This window comes from Aythya marila (assembly GCF_965140915.1).
Source record: "Aythya marila genome assembly, chromosome: 2".
Lineage (NCBI taxonomy): Eukaryota > Metazoa > Chordata > Aves > Anseriformes > Anatidae > Aythya > Aythya marila.
The window spans coordinates 53,783,733-53,811,162 of NC_139043.1; the positions used below are offsets into that span (position 1 = coordinate 53,783,733).

Genomic DNA, 27,430 nt, shown 5'->3' on the forward strand with positions numbered 1-27,430 from the left:
ATTTACATATATCAGGACTTTCAAGATGTGATCATACAGACAAAAAGAATGCTGACAAAAAAAAAAAAAAAAAAGGTGTGATGGGATAGCCCTTTTGTCATAGAACCATGACACTTTGCAGTTTTCTCCACAGAAAAAGGAACAAGTTTTTAAAGTATCAGCTGGGATTAATGAATGCACTGAACATCCCTAAAAGGAAAGATGGAAGATTCATGTTTTGAAAACAAAAATACATTTTGCTTATTTCATCTTACTTCTCAATTGCAATATATCTTGAAAGGCAATTCACTCTAAATATTCACAAAATGTAGAATTTATTGACTAGAACTAAGTACTTGGTTTTATTGTGGATGGCCCCCAACTTGACACGTAGAGGCTCTTCTTGAAGGGCAGAAGTTGTGCCTTAAGCAACTCTGAGATTCCACCATTGCTCGGTTCTTCTTGTGTTCTGAAGCTGTATTGAGTTTATCAGAATATCAATATTGGAACATCATTTGAAAGCTTAGTAGACTTGAAACAAGCCTGAACTGTTCTCTGAATTACGTGGAACTCAACAGAGAACAGTATTTTTAGTTTAAATTGTTTTAAACTCCTTTTAATTCCAACTCAGATAGTCAGCTGTAACAGACTAGTTTACAGGATTTAAAAATATAGCTGTAACTTTTTGCTGAAAAATGGTGAGAAAAAGAAAATAAGAATCATTAACCTTGCTACAAAATACTTTAAAGTGATAGCTGTTAAGAAATAGATTTAATAATTTCTGTACAATATTCATTCTCTCTGTTGCTTTTGTATGCAGTAGATGTTCATTAAGGAATGTATATGTTATAATTTATTAGAAAAAATAAAAGCAAGAAATAAATAAGGAGCAATAATTCTTGTCAGTAGCACTACAGTTGCATTCCAATGCTATTTTCATTGTTTTGATTAATAATGACCATAACTTTTTAGAGCTAAATTGCTGCTTAACTGAATTCTTGCTTTCAATACCTTCATATCTCAGATGTGACTAAACTAAAACCAGCTTAACCTGTCAAACATTGATGGGGCAAATATGAAAACTGGAGCTTCATCCCAAAAGTGTGTGTTCTCAGTCAATGTTTACAGAGAAGAAAGATTAGAGCTGGTGAATTTTTAGTATGAAACTGTGACCCTGACTTGAATGAGTATCAAATCACAGATGAATGGACTGTTGGCTGCTGGATTCCTGCAAATTCTTTGAAATTCCATTTCTGACTAATGGCGAGTGGAGAAGCACATTTTGTTCTTCCTGAAGTAAGTCAGAAAAAACTTGCCACAAGGCATTCCTCTTCTAAAATCCTGTTGGCAGTCTGGGCTGTTTTCAGAAACTAAGAGCTAGGATTAGAGAGGAAGTCTTGCCAAGAAATCCAAAAAATAAAAGGCTGAAAAATATTCCTGGTGTCACCGGGAAATGTACACTTCAAATTACTTTCATATTGTGCCCCTAAACTCTCTGAAAATCAGAGTACATTGAAAGCATTTTTCTGAAAATACTTGCACATTCTACAAGGCTTTTAAGCTGCATATTGGTCTGTGGATCATATTCTCCTAGATGCTAAGAAACCTGACTCCCTCTAGTATATAAGGTAAAAATTTCAAAATCGTATTACAGAAGCGTCTTTTTTTCCCCACCTCTTATACTGTGCTTTTAATTGAGAGGATAATTGGATTCTGGAACAGAGAGGAATTTATAGTTAAATCTGACTTAATCCAAATATTAACACTACTTTCTTATTTGAAGGGGAGTGTTTTTGCTTTAAGCTACATTTTAAGAAAACAAACCAAAAAAATCCTTACTGAAAAAATATTTAGTGTGTAAATAATTCTGATACTTTTAAAAGGCTCTCCATATTCAACTTCCAGATTACTTTTGCCTGCTCTGTTGTAAGCTATTCCTTCCAGATTTAATATTGACTTGACAGAGTGTAGGAGCTGCAGAAATGTTCAGGGTGTTCAGCAAGACGCTAGTGACTATATGTCGTACTTCCATCGAAGATAAGTTTTTAATGTCTATAGAAATGAAATTACTTAGGAAAGGAGGGGTAGTAAAGTGTCACTGCTTTATGCATAGTGTGGGTTATTGACTTTTTTTTTTTTTTTCCTGAGTCATGTTTTTGCTTTTCTAAATAAATTAAAACTGATGGTTCCAGGATTCTGTTCAGAGAACCATGAAGGAGTAGTGGACTTTTTATAGGGGCCTGATTTAGCCTCATAATGTGTCATTTTTCTGTGTTATTTCAGTCCTTTTTTCATGAAAAAAGGCAGAGGTTGGCTGACAAATGTAGCAGTACTGATTGTAGGTTTTGGTAGAGACAAAAGGGGATTATCACCTCATGGTGAGGGAAGACCTTTTCAATGAGCTAATATGCTTCCTTACATGTGTCTTAGATTTAGCTTATCTATTTTTGTTCTATAATATATCCCAAATAGCATGGTGTATAATGTCTATACTGAATACCAGACTTAGGAATCAGAAACTCCAATACCAAAATTCAGCATCAGGATATTGGATTTACATCTTATTTTTAAATGAAACTACAGAAGAACCTTACTTTGACTCCTTCACAGTCTATGTATTGGTGTTAGGTACTCAGTGAATTTGAAATCCAAGTACTTTTTACTTAAAAAAATCTGATTATTATTATTTTTGATGTTGTTATTATTATGTTAATGTTATTATTATTTTGAAGCCATCTATCCATCTTCTGACCCCACCGGGTAAAACAGAACTCTTTGTATGTGTGTGACCTGTAGACTAGACTGGTACTTGTAATATCAGGTAATACTTATCAGTCCTCCTCACTTGGGTTATAGCCTACTTTTTTTGGTATAGGACCACTGAAGACTGTATTAAAGTGAGTTCCTTCTTAGACTTTTTTTTTTTTAATGTTTATTTTTTATCATTATTATTTGTAATTTTCAAAAAGCAACGCATTTTGGCCTAATGTGGGGGGCCCGTTGGCTTCATGCCCTGATTCTTCATGTGGCTGATGGACAAGAAGGGTGAGCAGGGTAGGGGTAGTGGTGGCAGTGTGGCCAGGGCATAGCCATGCGGAGAGTGCTCCCCTGGCCCGCTCTGCTGCTGTCCCCTTGCCATGGTCAGGCAGATCTGCCAGCTGCAGCCCACCAGGACTGGACAGGATGAGTCTGGGACTGCCAGGGTGGGACCTCTGTGAGGTCTCAAAAGGGGTGACTGCTGCCTTAACAGTCATTATGAGTGCGATTGTAAGCTCAAATAAAGGCATATCAAAGGCTGCTTATGAGCAAGGCGCTGAAAGGTGTTGCTTAAGTTTAGTTTTTTTCCAACCTTTATGATTCTATAGACCTCATTGATTGCTACAAGGACCTGAAAGGAAGGTGTGGGGAGCTGGGGGTCAGCCTCTTCTCGCAGGTAATGAGTGATAGGACTAGAGGGAATGGCATCAAGTTGCACCAGGGGAGGTTCAGGTTGGAATTTGGGAGAAATTTCTTCTCAGAAAGAGTAGTCAGGCATTGGAATTGGTTACCCAGGGAGGAAGTGTTGTCACTGTCCCTGGGGGTGTTTAAGGAAAGGTTGGACATGTTGCTTAGGGACATGGTTTAGTGGGTGATACTGGTGGTAGGATGGCAGTTGGACCAGATGATCTTGGAGGTCTTTTCCAACCTTAATGATTCTGTGATTCTAATTTGGTATGTGATATAATCTGCTCCAACCAAACCGTGTGGCAGTGGCAGGTGCCATGGAAATAACCATGGAAAAAATATGAAAGTTTGATTGAATTAGGTCTAACAGCTGGACATGACAGTTTTGTCAGAGAAAAACAAAGGAAAAAAGTCACATTGCTGCCTTCCTCCTATTCAGTTTTTCTCTCCACCTGCTGCAATCCGCACACATTTGCTACGAGATTGCTTGTTGTGATGCACAAGTGAGTTGCTACAGGAAGTTAAAAGATATCCTCTGAAACTGGTTCTGGAAATCCTGAAAAAAGTTTTGCTGAAACTGGGACCCTTTACCCAATTGTTGGATACTCCAGTTTTAAGAAGTTGATTTGTGTTAAGAAAAGAGGAAAAGGAAAAAAAGGACACTGAACTACAATATATTCACAAATCAGAAGGAGTAAACAAATCCCATTAAGTTTCTAATTAATTTTATTATAAATTCTTGATTTCTTTTTCTTTAAAATGGCATACTTCTGTGGCAGATTTGATTTTTTTTAATTTTTTTTTAATTTTTTTTTTAGTGAGAAAAATAATTAATTCCTTCCTTTTCAGCTGTCAAAACTATAGTTTCTGACCTTCTACAGGAAGAGTATCTCAATTGTGACTTCCTCATCTGCCTGCAAGGTAGTGCACTCCTGAAACACACAATTTTGATTGCTGTCATTTTGGAAATATGTAAACGTGGCTTACACACTTACAGATGCCAAGGAAGCAGATTTTATGGTTACTTATAGTCCTCTGGCATTAGGAGCTAGAGAACAAACCTAGTGCATCCTGCATTCTTTAACTGCACCTATATGAGCTTTGGTGAAGAATCACAAGGTTTGTACAGCAAGAGATTTTACTGGTCAAAATACTGATTAGTAGCTTTGCAAGTAGTCTCAGCATTGAGTCTCTTTTCATCTCCCAAGAGAAGGAGAAATTGAACTACCGTTCCCTCTGCTTTCTTCCTACCCCATTTGTGAAACAAAGCTGCTGCTTGATCACTCTTTTGACTTCAGTGATTGGGATAGAGAAATAAAGAGAGGATACAGTAGGAAACTGAAGTAGGATTGAATGATTTGCATGTGAAAATTGAAAAGGGAAGGGAGAGAACAAAGGAGATCTTGAACAGGAACAACCAGGAGTTGGATGAGAAAGCAAGGGCTGCAAAGTAGAAAAAATGAAACATAAAAGAAGTAGCTGAGGAAATTAAGGGGACGGTGGATAACACTGAATAAAGGGGAGAGGAAGAAAAAGATGAAAAATCAAGAAGAAGAACCTACCACAAGCTTCATAAATTCATGTAATATGCATGCATTAGATTACTTTAATATTTATCTAAAAGTTATTCCTCTAGTCTATTTAGAATCTAGGCTTCATTCAACCCATGTTGGGATTGGCTACTACTGACTACAGAACAAATTTGAAGGCCAACTTTTAGCTGACTAAACTATCCATAAGTGCAGGTGTTAGGGCAGCAAAGATGGTGGAAGGTCTAGAGGGCAAGATGTGTGAGGAGCATCTGAGGTCACTTGGTTTGTTCAGAGAAGAGCAAGCTGAGGGCTGACCTTATCGTGCTCTACAGCTTCCTCATGATGGGGAGCAAAGGGGGAGGTGCTGATTTATTTCTGGTGACTAGCAGTAGGACCTGAGGGAATGGCATGAAGCTGCACCAGGGGAAGCTCAGAACGTAAGAAAAGGTTCTTATTTGAGTGAGTGTTTGGGTACTGAAGCAGGCTTCCCAGGGAAGTGGTCACAGCACCAAGCCTCCTGGAGTTCAGGAAGCGTTTGGACAATAATATCATATATATGGTTTAATTTTTAGGGGTAGTCCTTTGTGAAGTCAGGTGTTGGACTCTGTGATCCTTGTGGGTCCCTTCCAACTTGGGATATTCTACCATTCCATGTGTTTCTCAGTCTCTGTTGTTACAAAATAGAGGATTATGAACTTTTATTTTTATTTCCCTGTAAAAATCTTGAGCCTCTGAGTAGGGATCTCTGGGTAAGGAAAATGCTTGAGCATAGATAATTCTGCTAAAATGCTATAAGTAGTCTTGGGTATTTGGGACCATTACAGGGTCTAGGTTCAACTGATTCTGTGTACATTCTTACTTGGAAAGCCAAAAGTATATGGTGACGTTTGCTTTGGCTGAGCTAAAACAAAACAGCAATGTGGTTATTGTGTATATTTGAAAAACTAAAACACCAAAAAAAAAAAAAAAAGTAGAAATGCTTAGAATATTTCAGTGGGAAATTAAAGGGTTAAGTACACAAATAAAATTTTACATAGGAAATAAGAATACTTACAGCAATGTATGGCCTTAGGACTAAATATTTGGTATTCTCCTCTGTGTCTCTGAAGACCGAACTGCACAAATTAAATGTGCAGTTGCAGATGCGCAGTATATCCTAGCACAAATTCTGAAACACACTAGCTAAAAAAGCCTTTTCTATGTTTTCTTTATGATTCCAGGCCTGTGTTCTGAGATTTTTATTATGAAGTCTGCAAAATGTGAAATTTGTGTATATGTGCTGGATCCTCCATATTGAAGGTTTGTGTAACCATTTCTGTGAACACTTCTGAAGTGTGCTTTTGTAACCCTCTGCTCCCTGTGTCCTGTCTGTACAGCCAGCTGACTTAAATGCTGACCCTCATGCTGAGTAAAGCTGTGGCAGTGGGTTTTATTGCTCTGAGGAACATCACCTGAAGAATCTGTTAGATGCAAATGCTCTGACCTCATCCTGAAGGCAATAAAAATCTGACAATCTTTATTAGAGGCCCTGACCAACGTATACATTTAGAAGTGCACAGGTGTTTTTTGTATTGTTAGTGTACCTAGTATCATCCAGTGTTGTAATGGAGACTGAAAGAGGAGAGACTGAAAAGTTCAATTATAATGGTACCTTCCCTGGCTGTAAAGCATAAGACCAACAGTTGCTTTCACCACTGGAGGTCACTACCATCCCTTCTGGTTCATAGACATTTCCCCAAGTACCGAGTCATTTCTGGGAAATATTTTGAACTTTTCAGAAGAAGTGTGCATTTTAAAAATACATCTAAATGCTATCTGCTCCTTATTATAGGACTAATTAATCCAGATTTCTTTTAAAGCTATATTTATGTGCTTACATGGTTTTGTAGTTGTTACCATGAAATGTTCATGATTTGGTCTCCTTTCACTATTATTCAATCCCTAACTAGTCATCGCTGCCTCTTATTTCCATGTGTATCCTTTTGCTCCTTTTGCATTTTTTCTTATCCTTATTTTTCAGGATGACTCTATGTTGTATTACTTACTGTAATGAAAACAAAATAATAAAACCATAACACAATCCTATGGAAAGCACCTGTATTTAAGATAATGGTTATGTAAATCAGGACATGACAATATTAGGGATGCCTGTGCAGTAGAACCCAAAGGCACACAAAACCCCAAACCAACACATCACTACAAAAAATGCAAATATATTTTCCTTAGGCTTGTAAATAGCTCCTCTGTGCCCTGTAGCTATCTTAAAGATGCTTGTTACTAGAGGAGTGTATTTAACCTGCCAGTTTTTCTGCTGAAAATGAAATGCTTGAAAGGAGAAGGTCTAGCATCTATGAAACTGCAACCTGAACAGCAATTTTATTTAAATAAATAAATAAATAAATAATTCCTGGAACAGAAACATTTGTGGTAATTGTAGCTGTTGTAATATATCCTCCTTTTGTTTTTACCAAGTGTTCTTTTCTTCATGTGCAATCAAAGCTGGCTATGCTGGGGATGGAGGTCACCCTTGATCAAGTGCCACATGCTGAAGAGCCTGACTTTTCTTTTAATCACACTTGCAGACATTTCAAGCTCTACTGCAGCACTGCTGAAAGACTTGTATCAGGGAAATTGACTCTGAATGGCATGCAAGCATAGAGATCTTCTGTGTCATGCCTGCTTTATTACTTCTTTCAGCTCGATTTACTGCTGATTTTTAACTTGTAAGCAAACCATCTCCATAAAGTAAATCGTGTCAGCTGTCAAGCTGACTCTGTTGTACAGTAAATGTGTGACATTTTTGAAGCCTGTGTTCTGCAGTCTGAAGAAGCTGTTGCACACTGCTGTTAATCTTGGGGCCCTTCTCATTCCCTACCTTGGGATCCAAGGCCATACTTAACCGTAAACAAGTGAGTCTGTATCTGCTGGTTTCTGTTCATCTCTGCTGTGGTTCACTGTAGCTTTCTGTGAGTCTGGTGACACAGTCCTCAATTCATCAACATTCAAAATATTATTGAATGTTATATATTTTGAATTAAAAATACAATTCCTCAATTCCCCTGGCACTAGAAAAGGAGCAGCAAAACATTAGAGATGGCACGTTCAGCACTGAGAGAATGATTTGTGTCTCAAATGTCATAGTATTTTCATAATACAGAGGAAATGAATGAGAGACAGAAAAGCTTCTCTTTCCTCAGGTGTGCTTGTAGTTTGCCAGTCTTGGTCAATGTAACACACAAACATAGGCAGTGCAGATTTCATTCAAAGTATGCTATTTAATGCTGACTTCTGCTTAGAACATGAAGAAAAAGAAACTGGGATAATTTTTATTAGCACAGAGATCAACCAGAGGACTTCAGCTGTCTTAAACATACTCTCCCAGGTTTTCACCCAACTTCTAGGTGTGCCATTCTGATCCTGAGGGAAAGATAGTACGGCAGGACAGGTAGGGAGAAACCTTTGTTGATCAGGAGTAGGGCAATTAATAAAGTCGTGCCGTGGTATGTTCCAGAACAACTGTCAGGAGGAAGGGGGAGGTAGAAGCCAAATTTTTGCCCGGTCCATGAAAGGCAAAACTGTGCTGTTAATATGCATCCCTTTTACAACCTAAGGACAACATTAAGTTTGAATCCAGCTCTGGCAAACACTTTTTTTTTTTTCTCTTTTGTGCTTCCGATGCTGAAGCTTGTGTTTCTTTATTGTAGTGGGGTGGTATTTAAATTGAATTCCCTTTGGTTTACAAAAGGAGGGAAGATAAGTAGCAAGTGCATTTAAAACAAGCAGCAAATTCTATAAGCAGCAAAAATAATTAAATTTGTTTTCTTGTGCGTTAGTCTTGGGGTCAGTCTCCTGAATGGATTTTTTTTATAAATAGGGATGTGCTTTCATGATGGTGTTCTTTTGATGGAAGCATATATAGTTTTCATCTTCCAGCTAACTCCTGTTTTCAGGAAAATCGAAGGAACTATCATAAGGCCTTCTTATACTTTGGCCAGGATTGAAGTTACCAAATTAAAAAACAGCTAGGGAAGAAACTAAAGACAGAGGTCTAAAGCATGTAGATTTCTGTACTCATAAGTAATAGTTAGGAAACCAAGGTAAAAATAAAAGAAAAAATACAAATGCATTTTGCAAGACTACCATAGCATGCTTTCTTGCAGTTAAATGTTCAGTATGTGCCACCTCTCATACTACAGTTTGCTGTGAAATTACAGCTTTTCATAAGCATTAATCAAGCACATGTTTTTTTTTTAGTAAGCTAGGTGGCTTCTGGAATAAATGAACAGCCAAAGCTGAGCCAGAAAAGTCTGCCAAACTTGCATGAGGATGCTCTGTCATAGACATGTTTAAAAACCTCAGTTTTTAGCAATTCAGATGCCACTGTTTTTTTTTTTTTTTTTTTTTTTTTTTTTTTTAAGGAGTATATATAAATTAAACGCTTGTATCTTTTTTCATGATAATTAACTCATATTGTTAAACATTTGATAAAGGTCAGGCAGGCAACAGGCAAAAGTACTGTTGGAATCTTTATTTTACTGTAAAACTTAAAGTAATTTTACTCTATTTTAACTGTTCTAGCTGATTATTAGAGACAGCAAATGATTCACATTTTGAGGTAGGTGGCATTTGTCCTGTCTATCCATCAGGGAGAAGAAAGTTGTTCAGTAATTACTGAAAACACAACCGAAACAATGCTTATTTAGCATTTTTGACTTTTCCACAATTTCATCAGAATGCTGAAACTTCATCAGAATGGTTAAACAAAGTTGAATAGGCTGAGTCTGTGATGGTAGAATTAACCTCTATTCATCAATCTGCTGTTGGAAGTACCTGATCAGAACAGTACTAGGATACTAGCGCTTGTACTGCTGATTAAACCTTAACCTGGGATCCTATCCAAGGAAAAGAAAGTAACTTTCCTTTGAACAAGGGCATTCTCTTTCTTAAGCTTATTTTCAGGTATGCCATTACAAAGTGTTGAATGTGAGACCTCCCTTCCATTTCTATACCTATAGATTACAGAGCAATATTTAATAAAGTTCTGCAGGGCACAAGAGTTAAGACTGCATGATGTGCACACTCGAGGTTTCTGTGGCCGCATTTGCCAACAATGATGTGTTTTTATCTTGTTCCTTTGGGGAACAGCTTCTGTGTAATCTGGTTAAAGGGTACAAGTATGTGTGTGTATGCACACAATTTATCCCGAGGCAGAAATATGAATGAATTGTTAAAGGTCAGTGGTTGCCTGGTTGCTGAGACAATAGTAAGAAACCCTCCTTGAATAGGCCAAAGTGCTTTACTTTCTTAGCTATGTTCACTCAGAGAAGTTACCGGAATATGGATGACAAATCCTCTTGAAGGTTGTTAAAATGCTAAGTGTAAAATATCTTTGACATGCTTGCTGCTCATATCATAACTTACTCCTAGCATGCATTATGTCGGCCTGATAACTTAGCTTCAGATGGTCTCTGAAGTCATGAACTCGGGGGGGGTGGGGGAGTTCAAAACACAGTCTCTGGCGTGTTTCGATTTGCTTGTTTTGTCTTTTTATGGGGACTGCTTAAAACTGAATCCTAGAAGTTCACCAAGTTTCATTTTCTAAAACTTTTTCTCATGAGAACCCCAGCACTGAGTGTTACAGAAGAAGCGGGGAGACCCCTGCCTTCCCCCCGAGCCGCTCGGCTCCGGGTCAGAGGCGCCCCGCGGCGGGCAGGGGATGGCGGCGGGGCAGGGGCCGCCCTCGCGAGAGCGGCTGACGGGGCCGGGCGGATCCGGGAGCGGCCGCCTCCCGGCCCCTCGTACAGGGGAGGCCCCTCGGAGCATGGAGGGACCAGGAGGAGCCGAGGGGGCCCGGGGCAGTAGTTAGCGTCGGGAGAGCCCAGGAGCCTGGGCATCTCGAAGCTCGGCACCCTCCACAAGCAACGCAGCCTCCCAGGCAGAGTGCCCGGGCGAACACGCTGCCCCATGTGTCCCGCTGCACAGTGTGTCCTGCTCTTGGGACAGTAAAACTGCCTTCCCCCCCGCGTCCATCCTCTTCCACCTCCTCCTCCCGAGCGGTTCAGGGGTATGGGGGTTGCAGTCCGTCTATAGCACTATAGCTGAAACTGGCTTTTATCTAACATGGGGCAGCTTCTGGGTTCTTCCCACTGCTGCCTCCCTGGGGCCCAGATTTGGGACGTGAAGAGAAAGCTTCCTGCCCTGGTTCGTCCCTTGGACAATTACTTGTTACTGATTTTTCAGGTAGGCAATGATGAAGCTTCAAGATGAAGTTCAAGGGCGATCAAAAGAGACTTCAGGGCCTTGGGACAACTAGTTAAGGGGTCAGGAGCACAGGTGGTATTTTTCTCAATACCTCTATTTGCAGAGATTGACGAGGTGAAAAACAGGGAGAGCCAGCAAATCAATATCTGGCTCCAAGCCTGGTGTTACGAGCAGGACTTCGTTTTTTTTTTGATTGTAGGTCATTTTACAAGACACCAGGCCTGCTGGGAATGGATGGGGTTCACCTGTCTCTAAGGGGGAAAAGGATCTTTGCTTGGAAATTAGCAGTCCTCACTGATAGGGCTTTAAACTAGATTTGAAGGGGGAAAGGGATAAAAACAGGCTGGACAGAGACAAGCAGGGGGGTGGTATGACAATTTTTAAGGGATGATGTGCTAGCAAGGACATCATCAAGGACAACCGGTCTACTGCCCCGGTTGAAGTAGGAGATAGAGAGCTATGTGGCACCAAAGGCACAAGGGTTAGTAATGACAAAAATGCCTGGGAATGGTCATGCAGGAATTAGGGCTTCTCCCCACAAAAAGATGATGGGATCACTAGCCCAACTGAAGTGCATCTACACCAATGCACGCAGTGTGGGCAACAACCAGAAGGAGCTGGAAAGCCACTGTGCAGCAGTAAAACTATTACAGTTGTCTTCACAGAAACATGGTGTGATGGCTCACACAACTAGATCACTGCAATGAATGGCTACACACTCGTCAGAAGGGATAGGCTAGGAAGGAGAGGCAGTGGGGTAGCCCTGTATGCTAGGGAGTGTTTGGACTGTCTAGAGCTGAACACTGGTGATGACAGGGTTGAGTGCTTATGGTTAAGAACCAGGGGAAAGGCCAGTGAGGCATTTGTCATGGTGGGGGCCTGTTACAGACTGCCTAACCAGGACAAAGAGGCAGATGAAATATTCTACAAACAACTGGGAGAAGTCGCGCAGTTGCTAACCCTTGTTCTCGTGGGGGGCTTCAATTTACCAAATATCTGCTGGAAATAGAGCACAGCAGAGAGGAAACAGTTGGGGAGGTTTCTGAAGTGTGTGGAAGATAACTTCCTGACAGCTGGTGAGTGAGCCTACTAGGGACCGTGCCCTGCTGGACCTTTTGCTCGCAAATAGAGACAGATTTGTGGATGATGTGGAGGTTGGAGTTTGTCTTGGGTACGGTGATCACGAATTAATAAGAGTTTTTGATTCTTGGAAAAATAAGGACAGGGGTTAGCAGAACTGCCACCCTAGAATTCTGAAGGGCAGACGTCAACCTGTTAAGGAAGCTTTTTGGTGGAGTCCCTTGGGAGGCAGTCCTGAAGGGTAAAGGAATCCGAGAAGGCTGAAACACTCTTCAAGAAGGAAATCTGAAAGGAGCAGGAGGAAGCCATCCCCACATGCTAAAAGACGAGCTGGTGTAGAAGAAGACCATCCTATCTGAACAGAGAGCTGTGGCTAGAGCTCAGGAAAAAAAAAAAAAAAAAGAGAGAGAGTTTATGACCTTTGAAAGAAGGGGTGGGCTACTCAGGAGTACTATAAACATGTCATGAGGCTGTGCAGGGAGAAAATTAGAAAGGCCAAAGCCCAGCTTGAGCTTAATCTGGCTAATGCTGTTAAAGACAATAAAACATATTATAAATACATGAACAAGAAAAGAAGGACTAAGGAGAATGTCCATCCTTTACTGGATGTGAGGGGAACATAGTGACAAGAGATGAGTAAGAGGCTGATGTAGTTAATGCCTTCTATTCCTCAGTCTTTAGCAGCAAGACCAGTTGTTCTCTGGGTACCCAGCCCCCTGAGCTGGTAGATTGGGATGGGGAGCATAATCCATGAGGAAATAGTTAGCAACCTACTACTCCACTTGGATGTATGCAACTCTATGGGGCCACATGGGATTCTGGCTTGTCTCAGAAATAGTGTGGCCAGCAGGGCTAGGGAAGTGATTGTCCCTCTGTACTCAGCTCTGGTGAGGCTGCACCTTGAATAGAGTGTGCATTTTTAGGCCCCTCACTACAAGAAGGACATGGAGGTGCTGGAGTGTGTCCAAAGAAGGGCAATGAAGTTGGTGAAGGGCCTGGCAAACAAGTCTTATGGGAAACTGCTGAGGGAGCTGGGGTTGTTAAGCTTGGAGGAGAGAAGGATCAGGGGAGACCTTATCATATTCTACAAGGAGGCTATATAGCAAAGTAGGGATCAATCTCTTCGCCCAAGCACCAAGTGATAAAATGAGTAGAAATGGCCTCAAGTTGCACTAGAAAATATATTGGATATTAGGAGAAATTTATTTATTGAAAGTGTTGGAATAGGGAAGTAGGGAAGTAGTTGCCCAGGGAAGTAGTTGAGTCACCAGCCCTGGAGGTCTTCAAGAAATATGTAAATTTAGAACTTAGTAGTATGGTTTAGCGGTGGACTTTAGTACTAGGTTAAAGGTTGGACTAGATGATCTTAGTGGTGTTTTCCAACCCGAATGATTCTGTGATTCTGTGTAGGGTAAGAGTAGTTCTCTCTGTGTGGATGATGATGTTTAAGTAGGTGAGATGTCTGAACTTCGGGATGGTGTAAACCAAATTAGTAAGAGGAAGCCGTGTTAGCATAAGTGGATCAAAAGTGCTAGGTAGCACAAGTCAGTGGTAGCACAAGCTCTCGGCCCAATAAGTTAAGGGCTTCCTCAATGGATCTAGAAACAGCTCATGCCAGTGCTTCCTGCCACTTACTATGAATAGTATTGCTGTCTCTATTGTATTACAGTGGCATAAACTTACAAGCAGGCAGAAAGCAACTTTTCAGAACCTTCTGCTGGGAATGCTGAATTGTAAGAAGTTGTTTTGTTTTGACCCTTGCTGAGTACAATAGGACAATATGAGTACCAAAAATGCAGTTAAACTTTGAAAACATTCTTGATCCCTATGATAAAAATTTCTATGAAAGAATTTTTTGTCTTCTATCCTAAATTTTTCTTGGCAGGTACTGTGCTGAGATTTGGTATTGCACAAGTAGGTGTTTTGATCCCTGGTATTTTGTAGTTGCTGCTATGCCAAAACTTTTCATCCTTCTCATTCTACTCCAGGAGTTTTTATTTGTCTTGCAGAGTTGAATGGAAGTCTTGGAAAGACACAAAGACTTGCTTGTGTCTCTTGTTCACATATAGTAATGCTGTTTCTCTGTTATATTCTGTTATAGCTATTGGGAGAGTTTTTTCTTACTTCTTTGTGGCTTCATTTATGTAACTGCAACTCTCCTGAAGCCCCTGGACAATGTATGCCCTTCCCAAAATTGAAATTGGCATCTCCCCCTCTCCACATCTGATAAAAAGTGGGGAGGAAAGGGCTATTTTTATTATTTATAAACATTGGAGTGTGAAGGGGAAAGGTGTTTAAAACAGGATTTGGTGCCTGCCCCCTGGAGGCAGACATCTGTCAACTCACAGGAAGATATTTTTACAGAAAGGTTGGTCTTGTTGTATCTCCCTTTCATAATGTACATTAACAGGTCAGGTTTTATTCTTTAGGAGCTCCTCTTTGAATTATGCCATTGAATTAGAAAGCAGACATCAGATTCTCTGAGAAGAGTGACTACAAGCCCTACACTCTAAGTGAATGGTAGATGAGCTGTTTAAATTCTCACTGCTTTTGTACAGCTGACATTTTAGTGGAAGCTAAGGCAACTTCCTTAAATTGGAAATAGTATGTAGGCTTGTAAAAAAGAGCCAGGCAATAGTGGGGTCATTGGACAAAGATGTAGGCTCCTTAGGCCACTGCTATTGGTTTTATGTATTACGGAGACGGCATACTATGCTTAAGAAGGGATAATTATAAGGAAATGCCTGGTGAAATTAATTTCCTTTTAATCATATTTAAAGAGTGTGGCTCTACTTACCCTTATGTAAAGAATCTTATTTTCAAATAATGTGTGCTAAGGAAAAGCCAGTCCTCTGGCTATATATTCTTGAAATCAGGGGTAGCTAGCCTGCAGTCCACAGAGGGTCTAAATGGGCATATAAACTTGTGGTTACTCATCTGCAAGGAATTGTATGGCTTCACTGACACTTGATAACTGATACTAGTGGACCATGACTGGGAGGTCAATTGCATATGCACACACTTGGAGGAAGCTTGCTTTCTTGCTTGATTCAAGGAAATCAACCCATCTCCACTAAAAATTAGTGTATAGAATCATAGAATCAATGAATGTTTTTGGTTAGAAGGAACCTTAAAGATCATCCAGTTCTAACTCCCCTGTCATGGGCACAGATAAATCCTTCTAGATCAGGTTGCTCTAAGCCCCATCCAACCTTGAACACTTCCATGGCTGGGGCATCCACAGCTTCTCTGGGCTATGTGTTCCAGTGTCTCACCACCCTTATAGTAAATAATTTCTTCCTAAATATCTAAACTAACTGAGATGTCTTGACTGGTTTTCTGCCTCCCCTGCCTAACTTCTCCCCTGCCTAACTGGTTTTCTGCCTCTGCTGCCTAACTTACTGCATGTCAGGATTGAGAGCTTTTGTTCCCAAGAAAAATATCTTTATCACCCCGATCTCATTTGCTCCGTTATCTCTGAGGACAATTTCGCAAAGTATCTCACACACTAGTGCCTTAAACACCCAAAAATTTGCCTTTCTGAGACTTAGGGTCTTGACTCTACTTTCTGCCCATCCTGTAACCCTCAAGATTGAGAATTCTACCAGGGCACGATCACTGCAGCCCATACTGCTTCCACTCTTGACCTCTCTGATAAGTTCTTCTGCATTGGTGAGCAACAGGTCCAGCATCGTATCTCCTCTGGTTGTGCTATTTATCACCTGTAGTTTCCTGGACTGCTTGCTGTTTGCTGTGCTGCTTTTCCAGCAGATGTCAGGGTGGCTGAAGTTACTTAGCAGGGTCAGGGCCTGGAATTATAATGGTTCCTGAAGCTGCAGAAAGAACTTTTCATCAAAATCCTCTCCTTGATTGGGTAGCCTGTAACAGGCACCAACCACAAAGTTTCCTTTCTTGGCTTGGTCTCTAATTTTTACCCATAAGTTCTCAACCTGTCGTTGCTGTTCTTCAAAGACAGCTCTGTGCAATTTTTTTTTTTTTCATAGAGGGCAACTCCCCCACTTTTCCTTCCTTGACTGTCCCTTCTGTACAGTTTATAGCTCTTGATTGCAGCACTCCAATCATGTGATTCACCCTGCTATATTTCTGTGACAGCAATCAAATGATAGTTTTCCAACTGGGCAGTGACTACCAGCTCCTTTTGTTTGTTACCCATGCTGTGTGCATTTGTATAGAGGTGTTTTATGTGGGCCTTCAGCTGCCTCACCTTTCTGACAATGTTGTTTTGGGGTTGAGGGGCATTGCAGTAGGTGTGCTCTTCTATCCTGTTGCTCGTGAGTATGTGAGTTTCATGATTTAGGGCCCCACTTTCCAGGCTCATTAGTTTAAAGCATATTGTACTAAGATTTTCATTCCTTTAGTAGATAGGTAGAGCCCGTCTCTCCCCAGTAACCTGTATTTGTTGAAGTACCTTCCATGATAATAGAAGTCAAGGCCCTGTCATTGACACCAGTCATGTGTTAGTCTGCATGATGTGTCAACTTCTGCTCCCACCTCTGCTTCTACCTGGCAAGATAGAGGAGAAAACTACCTGGGTCCCCACTCTGTTCACTTGGGCCCCCAGAACACTGAAGTCTTGCTTGATATTGCCCAGGCTATGCAGTACTATACATACAAACATACATATATATATGGTGTTCACAGGCACACAACATGTACAGCAGATTCTGTCTCAGAGCTGTTTTCTCAAAACAAAACAAAACACAAAACAGCAAAATTGTTTGTCATGGGCAAGGCACAGGATCACCGGCCGTACCAGTCAGAAGACAGAGTACAGAAGGCTGTAGGACTCTAGTGCAAGATAAAAGTGCTGTGAAGCACTGGCAAGGTCCCCAGAAGTTCAGTGGGGAAACTTCAGGGAGTTCAGTCTCTTGAACACAGGGAGCTGAGCACATACATGCACTGGGGGAGGTGTGTAATTGCTGGACTAAGTGGTTTAGAGTGGGTAACTATGGAATATGTGGGTGATTCCCCCGCAAAAAAATCCCCTGTATGTTGTTCTGAGCCGGATCCTATCTTGCTGTGTGGAGGAGGGAGGAATATATCACTTTGAAGCTGCCATGGAAAAGGCAGTCATCAGTGCTAAGGGTACACAGAATGATGCACTGAGGCTTGGTAAGGCCTGCTTTGACATCGTATTCTTGATTCTCTGTTTTCTTGAACTTTCAGTAGCCACTCAGCAACTGTATGCTCTGCACTAAACTTCCAGTCACATTGCGCTGACTCTATGATACACGGTGTTTGATTCTTCATTGCCTTCCATCACAACGTTTGTAGGATTGTGCAACTGATCCTTATGGGTAGAACTTCTGTCCAAGTCCTATGAGAGGAACTGAGTTCTGTGAAGAGTAAAAAGCAGCAACTGTATTATTTTTCATTTAATTCTCTTTCCTTCCAACTGTATCAACACTTGGCTTGCCTCACTCAGTACCACCAGACTTGTGTTGAAAGCATCTTTTGGAGTCCAACTTTTTCTGGAATATAGCAATGGTAGCATATGTTATATAAAATACCAGTTTTATAGTGCATCAGAAGCTTTTTTACAGTCTTTACAATTTCGCTTTTAAACTTGCCAAATGTAGTGGTTCTCACTGTAGTTTTTTCTCAATGCTTTTTTTTTTGTTGTTCTGAAAAATACAGAAAAAAAAAAAAAAAGAAAAAAGAGGAACAGTTCTAGGAAACTGGAGAATAGCAAAAAGTTTGTCAGATAATGTTAAGTGCCAGGAAAATGTTTGTCATATCACAGGCATTAAGTATTGGATGACATGAGTATTTGCATGTATACTACTCATTTTACCATAATGTAAATGAGTCTACCTTAAAAACTGTGTAGTCCTAGCATGCCTATACTATCCTGTAGTGGGCAATGTACACGTCCTTCTGCCTGGCAAGCAGATAACCTGCAAAAATACATTTGTTTATTATGAAAATGTGAAACTTTAATAGAAGGAGAAGATGTTGTAGATACTGTGCAAGATACTTGTCCTTATCCCTGTTTCATAAAGAATCAGAGCAGCAAATGATAATTAGATTAAAGGTAAATTTTCCTCAGTACACTGAAGGTGTGGACTGTGTTATTCATATGTTTTAGGGAGATTTTGTATTTCTCTTTTGTTGCTCATATTGACATTCATACCAACTGAATGTTTCAGAAGGTCAATTTATACTGATATTTCCTGTTGCTGCACCTGTAACACACCACTAGTGTGTTTAATGAGCCAACAGAGTTAACATGAGCTTTTTGACTATCACAGACATTGTGTTCCCTACAAGGAAGTCGATGTTGGAAAACAGATCATATGGGTTGATTCCTAGAACATATAACGGGGTTAAATATGGTTAGTTGGTGTGGTGGCTTGAAAACATGTGAAAAATGAGCCTGGTGCTCACAGCTGTATGGATTTGTTTTACTGAAAATGAAAGAAAATAATAAAGCCTATTTATCATGGAACCCTACTTTTTCTTGTTGCACATGAAAACATGAGCACTGTTAATTTGTGCTTTTTTTAACTGATTGCTCATGGAAAAAATGTTAAGACCTGAAGTCCTGGCTAAGTCTGAAATTGTTTCTTATTATCTTTTGTTAAGATTAAGCTAGTTAGTTTCTCAGTTAGTTTCTCAGTTAATTTCCTATCAGTCTTCTCCAAAAGAGTACAATAGGTTCCAGAAATTGCCTGACTTGCAGATGTATATGAAAATGCCCCTGGAAGAAAACTTGGTAAACTACTTATTTGGGAAAATAATGCAAATTTTGCAGTACTGAGATACTGATTATCCTTATTTATTTATTTATTATTTTTTTATTTGCATAGCAATCCACAAACCACAAATGTTCTGTTCTCCTGAAGGAACAGATTGTTTTTCTTCATGTCAGATTTAAGAAAATCGGAGCTGATCAATTGAGTGGTCTCTTGTACTACCATCTGGAGGGATTTTTGTATTATTATTTCTATGAAGTACTTTTCGTCCTGTTTTTGTTTTATAATTCACCCATTCTAAAATTCTCTAGCTGAAAGGTAAAACTTTACTATATTTGTTATCACAGGAAAAGGCCTTAGAAAAGAATGGTAAAATTGTATGATAGCAAAGCAAGTCTTGCATGAAGAATAGTGAGCCTGTAGTACAGATTGGGGTTTAGTGGTTGTTCAAGCCAAAATGCAGAGCTGCTGGGGAGACATTTATGAAGTGCTGTCAATTCTTATGCTACTGTTGATGCTACATAGCTTAAAGCTATTACAGAAGCTCCAAATAAACTATTCTTTTATAATCTCTGACACTGAAGTCAGATTACAGACTTGTATTAAGTGGCCTACTTTTTTTTTTGGTACCAAAGTTTAGGAGCTTTGCTGAAGGGAAGGTTTGTAACGGTGAAGTAATCTCAGCACTAAACAGATGTGCATCTGTATGCCTTAAGAGTAGTTATAAACATAGCATATATCATCAATGTATATATTTTATGCACATGAAAAAAATCTGTTTTGGTCTGGAAATGTGATATTTAAACATAAGAGTAGCAGGTAAATAGTGCTGAATACCTTTCTGCATAGCTTGGTCTCCAGGTTCTTGTTTGTTGACAAGTGTTCTATGGTTAGTTTTGGCTCAGTGATGATCAAGTAAGCAGTCTCTCTGCATTAAAAAATTTAAAAGCTTTATTTGGGTAACAGAAACATTTATCAAATTTGGCTGCTTCTGTAGATACATTAAGAATAAAACACCATTCTAAATCAGGAGCAAAAGACCGTCAGCGTGTAAAAGATATGTGTCACACAGATATTTTCTGTTACTCCATTCATTGGACTTTTTAAAGTATTCATGGTGTCATTAAAGTACAACACTAGCCTGTTTGGGTTAGGTTAGTTTAGCAACTCCCTTCACACAGCAGATGCCTTGATTCAGCAGTGTGTATCCAAGATGAGTGTTTAACTTAGTCAGACTACACCTTTGTGCAGGTTCAGATACATTTAAAGCACTTTAAAACAAACATAGATTTTTCCTCTCCTTTTGTATTTTCCCCCTATTCCTAGTACAGGGAGAAGGGGTGAAATTCAGAATATAGAAGTGATAGTTATGGATTTAAACATATAAGGAAATATTTGTAAAGGCTGTGTGTTATAAAATGTAAAGAACATACAGTTACACGAACCTAGTTCTGTGGCAGTAACCCTATGTAAACTTCCTGACAGTTTGACAGTGACTCTTCACATAGCATTGCAGGTGGTATGCAAAAATAAATATATATATATATTTTGCTAGTGCCATTTATATGTAAAAACATTCATCTAGAAGCAGATGTCTGCATATATATGAAGTATTGCCAAAGTTCAAGCATTTCAAAGTCATGTGTCAGAGTGATAAATCACAGAATAGTAGATTTTTTAATATATTTTAAAAAATATAATAATTATTTTTTAAATATAATAATTTCAAGGGTTCAGGCCTTAAAAATTTCACATGAAAGTCTGCAACTGATTGTAATCCTTTTTTTAAAATTAATTATTATTTTTTTTTTAAGGACCAGTGAAATTTTCTGGTAATAAAATGATCCACGTGATGGGGCTTTGAGAATAAAACACCAAATATTGTGAGGCTTTGGAGGTGCTGATTGTGTGTACTGCTGATTAAGTGATCGATCCCATTACCAGAGTCTCTTGGCTTAATTTAGGGATACGTTAGGTATTATTTACATATGACGCATAGAGTGGGATGATGCAGATGGCATTGTTTCAGCAGAAAGTTTAGGAGAAACTGTCTTTAAGAACAGTGGGCTGCACATCTAAAAGATTTGTAGTATGTGTTCTCTTTCTCTACTTGGTACAAAGGGATAGAAGAAGTTTAAAAAGTATACTAAAGATTTTTGTCTGTCTTTATTATTATTATTATTTTAAAATATAGTCAGGCTTTCCTAGCAATACCATATAGTCTTGTCCGAATGGGACTGTAAGCATGTCTGGGAACTAGTTTGTTTTAGTTTGGCCAGTGTTTGTTACATTACTTTCTCAGAGATAGCAATATACCAAATATATTCAATATTTGAATGTCAGTGCCTTCCATAGGATTACCTGTTTGCCTGTTCCCATAATAAAAGGCATCGCAACAGACCAACATTTGAGCTTTAAAGCCTAGCTCTGGGATTTCTAGGGGGTGCTTCCTCCTCCTCAAGGCAAGGGATTTGCCAGTGTTTATCACAGTATTACTGCCTAAACAGCCAGGAGGAAATGCCTGGTGCTAGAATGGGCTGTAAACCTTGCCTCTGTCAGCGTAAGGTATCTGTTCCTGCCTAGGATTTGTATCCATGAGTTTGTTTCTGGATTTTCAGCAGCTGAAAAGAAGGTACCAAGATACCACGTCAGTATGGCCATTGCTCATTTACAGCGGGTCCGAGCCGTAAGAGAAATGTTCAAATACCTTCTTTTGTTTCTAATGATGTGAATGCACCCCTCAGGTGAGGCCCCAGTTACCAGCTGACAGCATGATTTGCATTAGACATCTCAATCTTATTAATTCCACTTAGATCTTCACTTCAGTGAATATATAAGTATTGTGCAAGAAACTTGAAACTAGCATGCTCTTTGGCTGTTTGGTGTGGCATCTGAGATCGTGCAGATGGCAGCAGCTGTGATCCAGCAGGTAGAGGACAGTGCTGGTTTGTGGATCCTGCAGAAACCCCAGGTGTGGAGCTGAAGGACCTTTCTTGAAGTACCTCAAGAAAGAGGTAGTTCTTGGTGTATAAACATTATGCGTGTCAGCAGTGTGTGTACCTAGGGGACCTATGGCATTTGGGAGTAGCCGAGATGGGACTTGGGGGATCCTCCTGGAGCCTCAGCTGCTGCGGATGGCGCAGACCCCTCAGCACCCGTGTGCTTTTTGTGCTGTAGCTGCTCTGCACGTGTTTGCCGGCGGCTCCAAGCTCTCTCCCCTCCTGTGGCAGCCATGGCTGGCCGGCCGGGGCACAGAGAAGCGCTCGCGTCCTCGGGACTGCAACTCCGAGGCCTTGCACTTCGGCTCAAAACTTTCAAGGCACAGGCAGGGTGCGCAGGGCCGGCCAGCCCCGGGGCCCCGAGGGTGCCTGCAGGGCCGAGGCAGCCCGGTATCGGCGGAGCCCAGCGGAGCGGGGCCCGGCCCGATAGGCAGCGCCCCCCGCCCCCAAGCCGCGAGCGGTGCTACGCGTCTCCTCCCCGCCTCCTCCCCTGCCTTAACCGGGGCGCTGGAGGTTCCTCTCCGGCGGGAGGGACCGTAGGAAATAAAAACAAGTGTGTGAAGCGCTAGAGGAGGAGGAGGAGGGGTGGTGGTTGTGGGGAGGATGAGTTGAGATGAGATTAGTTCTCCCGTCCTCCAGCTGAGCCGCTCCGCCACCGGCCGAGGGGGTCCCCGCGGCAGCGAGGTAACGACCATGGGCGGCCGCGGCGCTGCTGCGCGGGGCTTTGTTCCCGGCGGGGCGGCCGAGGGGGCTCTGCGGCGGCGGGGGGCGAGCAGAGGCGGCGGAGGGGAGAGGGGAGCTGGGGCCGCGCTGGGGTGGGAAGAAGGGGAAGGGGAGAAAAAAAAAAAAAAAAGGGGAAAAAGGGGCTGTCCCCAGCCGTGCGCCGCCGGGCTGGGGCGGCTGCTGCCCCCCTCTCCCTCCCAGGGCCTGCCTGCTGGCAGCGGGGGGGTGCTGGGCTGGGGCAGGTGTGAGGGCTCGGGGTCCCCGTCCCTCGGCGAGAGGGTTCAAGGGTTGTTGGGGGCAAAGGTGGCGGGGAGCTGCTGCGGGCAGGGCAGGGCGGGATGGCGGCAGGAGCCGGGGAGGTGCTGCTGGGGTTGTTGAACCAGCGCCGGGGGCTCTCAGCGCGCAGAGGAGCAGTGCCCGGGCGTGTGGCGCTCTCCTGGAAAGTTGCTGGAGCCCTGAAGGCTTTGGGGAGGAGGGGGAAGGGAGCGCTGCTGCTGCTGGCTGTTCGTGAGGACCACCGCGGAAACGACTGGAAGGAACATCTGCATGGCAGCGGGCGGCTCCCCGCGGGGGTGTTGAACCCGAAGCCGTGTTGGGACAGCCCTGAACCCACCGTACTACAAAGTTTTGTCGTCTGTGGTGAAGGGAGTAGCTTGTTGTCTTCGGTGCTAACGCAGATGTCTCTTGATGGCCAGCTTCTCCCCGTTTGCAGTGGTTTGCTGTCGCTGTCTTGAGCTGTCAGCTGTCTGACAGAAAGAAAAAGTCAAATTGTCTAGTTATTTATGAACGCTTTCCTTACTAACCCCAAGGATCCGGGTTTGGGATCCTTGTGTTTCTTCTGCCAACTTATGTCATGAACAGCTTTTGGCATTTGTTTGGATGGTTCCTGCTCCAAGGTCATAATCTCCGAAGTTGGCATGGTCTCCTTCTGAGTGGCAAGGAGTTGTGCCTCAGCAAAACATTTCAGTCCCAAACCTAGAATTAGCTGTTCATTACCACATTTTGCATATATTTATTTATTTATTTATTTGAATGCTCTTTATATGCTAGGTGGTATATAATTTTTCTGCATTGAGGAGCATCTGGTAGCAGCCTTTCCATTTGCAATCACCATGTTTACCTTTTACTAGGTATGAAATGAAACAGTGGTGGGAGTCACAGGTATAGAAGGCTACGTGAAGGAGACTTGGGGTCTGTTATTTGATGTTTGATAGGAAACTTCTGGATGCTGCTCAATGCCATGAGTGATTACAGATGTCTTAAGCTGGCTAATTTTTAAAAGAAGCTGCTGCAGTAAATTGGCTAAAAGTATTCAGTAAAGGGTTAAATGGGACCTTTTCTTGAACTAATGAGATTCTTGATGACTTTGAAGCTGTAAAATGGAAACTCTGAAGTACTGCAAATAGTGGGTTTTTCATTTTAAATAGCCAAAAGGTTTTGTTTGTTTGTTGTAATTAAACTGGTTACTTCTAATAACTAATGTTTATTGGAAGGCTTACTCAGTCATTTAATTTGTTGGAAATACATGCGGTAGTAACTTAGCGTTATGTTGCCAAGAGTATTCCATGGATTAAACAAAAACATACAATTTCTTAACGTGTGTGTGCCACAAGGAACTGTTATTTAGAGTGGGCAATGGCCACAAATGGTTTAATCGGTGTTTCTTGCAATTTCTGACTTAACCCTGTGTACCTCTCTGCAGTTCACACTTTGTTTTACTGAACAACTGTAGTATTTTGGGGTTATTGTTAGTGTAGGCATTACCTTCTCTGGCCCGCTCCTGTTTCCTGGCTGTGCATAAAGTACATCTGGATACAGAAAAATTTCCCTGTTTTGAGTTCTTTTGCTGCTTTGCAGGATGACTAGAGTATATTCCCTAGATGTATTAAGAGACAACCTGTCTCTTTGACTGCACGTTCTATGTTTGGAAGAAGGTGTAGTATCACTGAGACTCTGAATAGTGCAGAAGACTGGAATAATACAGAAATTTCTTTCTGACAAGCTGATGAAGAGTTTCATATCTTTTTTGTGTCATCCTTATTTTTTGGAAATGGCCAAACTGACAGAGAGTGAAGCAATATTGTGTTGTGTATCAGTGAGGCTTAACTGAGTAAGACATTATTTAGTATAGTTACTTGCATATTTCCTAAACATACTTTTTTTTTTCTTAAAAAAAAAAAAAAGAAAAAAAGATGGAAACTAGCAAGCATTGCTAAAATTAGTGAGCAGGTGTAACGAAGGGGAAAAACAAATGTGGTGAAACATTTGCAAAAGAAGGAAATTAATCTAGAACTCGCTAAACATACTACAGGAACTATAATGGTTGTTTAGGCATTTAATTTTAGGGCCTACTGTTCTGTTTTATTCCTACTGAGGCTGCCTGTTAAATGATCAAGTTGTTACCCATTCACATACTGAACAAATCCTGATTGTCTACTGTGTACCTGCTAAGGATGTACAATGCTTCCCATAGCAATGAGTGCTGAATGTACCCTATGCATCAGCTTGGCAAGACTTTTCATAAACTTGCAGCTTTATTTTTCAGGGGGAGGGTGAGGGAGGAAGCTCCTGAAACAGCTTGCACATTGCTGTTTGTTGCTGTATTGTGTTGTGAAAAGTGCTGTGTATATTCTGCGAATATGTTTCCTGTAAGTACAACTTTGGCTGTACTTTCTGCTGATCAAGTGCAACCTAAAATATTGTTGCATGGGCAGTGTAATTGCTTTTTCTTATGCTGAGTCACTGAGTGAAGTTGGTAAGGTCTCTCTGGGGTGTTTGTCCAGATGTTAAGTAAGGTATTCATTTACCTCATGTTGATGGTTTAAGAGTTAAAATGAGTTGCTTGAGTAAAATAGTACCATGGAGCAAATCCTGTTGTTTCCCACAAAGATGGATTGATAGACCAAGCCTGACTGGCATCAAAGGACGGAAGCCTAGAAAAGAAACTTTGCAGGTCAGTCTGCCCTGGGCTTCTGGCCCTCCCATACAGGAAGCTCAAGTACAGGCCTGAAGGCATCCAGAAGTGACCAAAGCCAAATGAGTGTCTTTGTACATCAGCTACACCTGAGCTATTTCTGAAGAGCCTTCTTTTGGAAAATCGCTCTTGATGGAGACTCTGAAAGAGGATGTGTGTAACAGGAGTGGCAGGGGACACGGAGCTAGTGATTCTGGCTTTTTTTTTGTTGTTGTTGTTTGTTTCTCCTGGCCTCTGTACCTTTGTGGCTGGAAGGCAGAAGTGAGCAGGTGACTGTACCTCCTCCCTAAAAATCAATTTGGACTTGGGAATTGGTTAATTGTTTCTTAGACCACAGGCCTACATGAAGACAGGGATTTGCTTGCAAGCGTTTGCAGGTGTTTGGCAGCAAATTATTTTACTGAGGGGCAGAGGATAAGGTTGGGGGAAGCAAGCATCCTGGAAATGTCACAGCTATTAAAGTTTTAGCCGGTCAGTGTTCCCAAAGTGGGGCCTGCCATAAGTTCATGAGTGAAAACAGTTCCAGAAAAGCAGCCTGGAAGATAGTATTTCACACCTGGGGATAGAGCAGTCTGCTCCTTGCAACATCCATAGCACTCCAACAGGGGTGTACTTCATTGTATTAATTTCAATTTTTAAAATTAATCCTTTGGTACAATGTCAGGAATGGCAGAATAAACAGAAATGGCTGCAGTTGATAAATGAAAAAACAAGGAGGTTGAGTTAAGTTTAAACTGTCTTTATAGAAATGTGGGAGAGTCTGTGGTGATAATGATAACGCACTTTATCCATGTAAGCCCCCATCTCTCTTTTTTCTTACTTGAATTGATAATCTGTTGTATTTTATTGTGCAACTGTGCTTTTAAAGTTGTTTCCTTGCACTGGTTAGAAACAAAACTGGACTTGCATACTCAGGCCTTGGTAAGTTTGGGGGTGGGTGGGTTGCGGTTGTCATGCGCTTGATATATTAAGGCAGATTTTCCATCGCCTGCGGCATGTATTGTAGTGATCTGACACTGATACAAAATTAACATTGTCTTGCTTCACAGGGACTGGGTGTTCACCCTTTTTCCTTCCCTCCCTTTCTTGCGCATGCAAGGTTAATTACCCTGAGGGTACAGGCCTGTGTGATACCAGAATTAAAATAATGAATTGCTGGAGGCATAAGGTGACAGATTGATTTGCAGTAATCTAATGGGCAGGTGTGTTGATGCAGCCTGCTTCCAGTGGAATTTGAGGAAATTAAGCAGCCAGGGAAAGAGAAGATGCTGTTGTCTTTGTAGTTCTTTAAGCTATGTGGACACTCTTCACTCCTCCAGCTTTGGGTATAACAGAAAGAGGTTGTTTAATTCATTTGGTGCTGTACTTATTTGTGATTTTTGTAGAATGAAAAAGAGTGGTGGTGTTTGGAGGGTGGTCTGTTAGGTGTATGTATTCTGGATGTACTTCTTTGTGGTGGTGTTGTTTTTTTTTTTTTTTAAATCTATTATTCTTGGATTGATTACTTGGATTGATTGATACTGAAAGACAAGGGTGGGGTGCTATTTTCTCAACCTTAACCACAGAAACAAACAAACAAAAGAATTGAGGGCATCTGGGTTTTCCTTTTAGTTTACTGAAAGCTGTATGCTTGTGGATAGTGAAAAAGTGTATGATGATGACTTTAACCTACATGCATATGGTTGTATTTTCAATTAAAACACTGTTCTTTATTTTCCCTTG

The 27,430-nt window shown here is 41.1% G+C and overlaps 1 protein-coding gene across 5 annotated transcripts in view; it reads left to right on the forward strand.

Annotated features, from left to right (window-relative positions):
- TNS3 (tensin 3) overlaps window positions 1-27,430 on the forward strand; it is a 247,992-nt gene that overhangs the window by 12,320 nt on the left and 208,242 nt on the right. Inside the window, exon 1 of one of the 5 annotated variants that reach the window (XM_082754610.1) lies at window positions 22,515-22,695. The exons of 3 other annotated variants lie outside the window; for them this stretch is intronic. The gene's annotated coding sequence lies outside the window, so the exon portion shown is untranslated. Of the gene's footprint in view, window positions 1-22,514; window positions 22,696-27,430 lie in introns of those variants that run through there. One more of the 5 variants, XM_082754612.1, reaches the window with a different exon arrangement.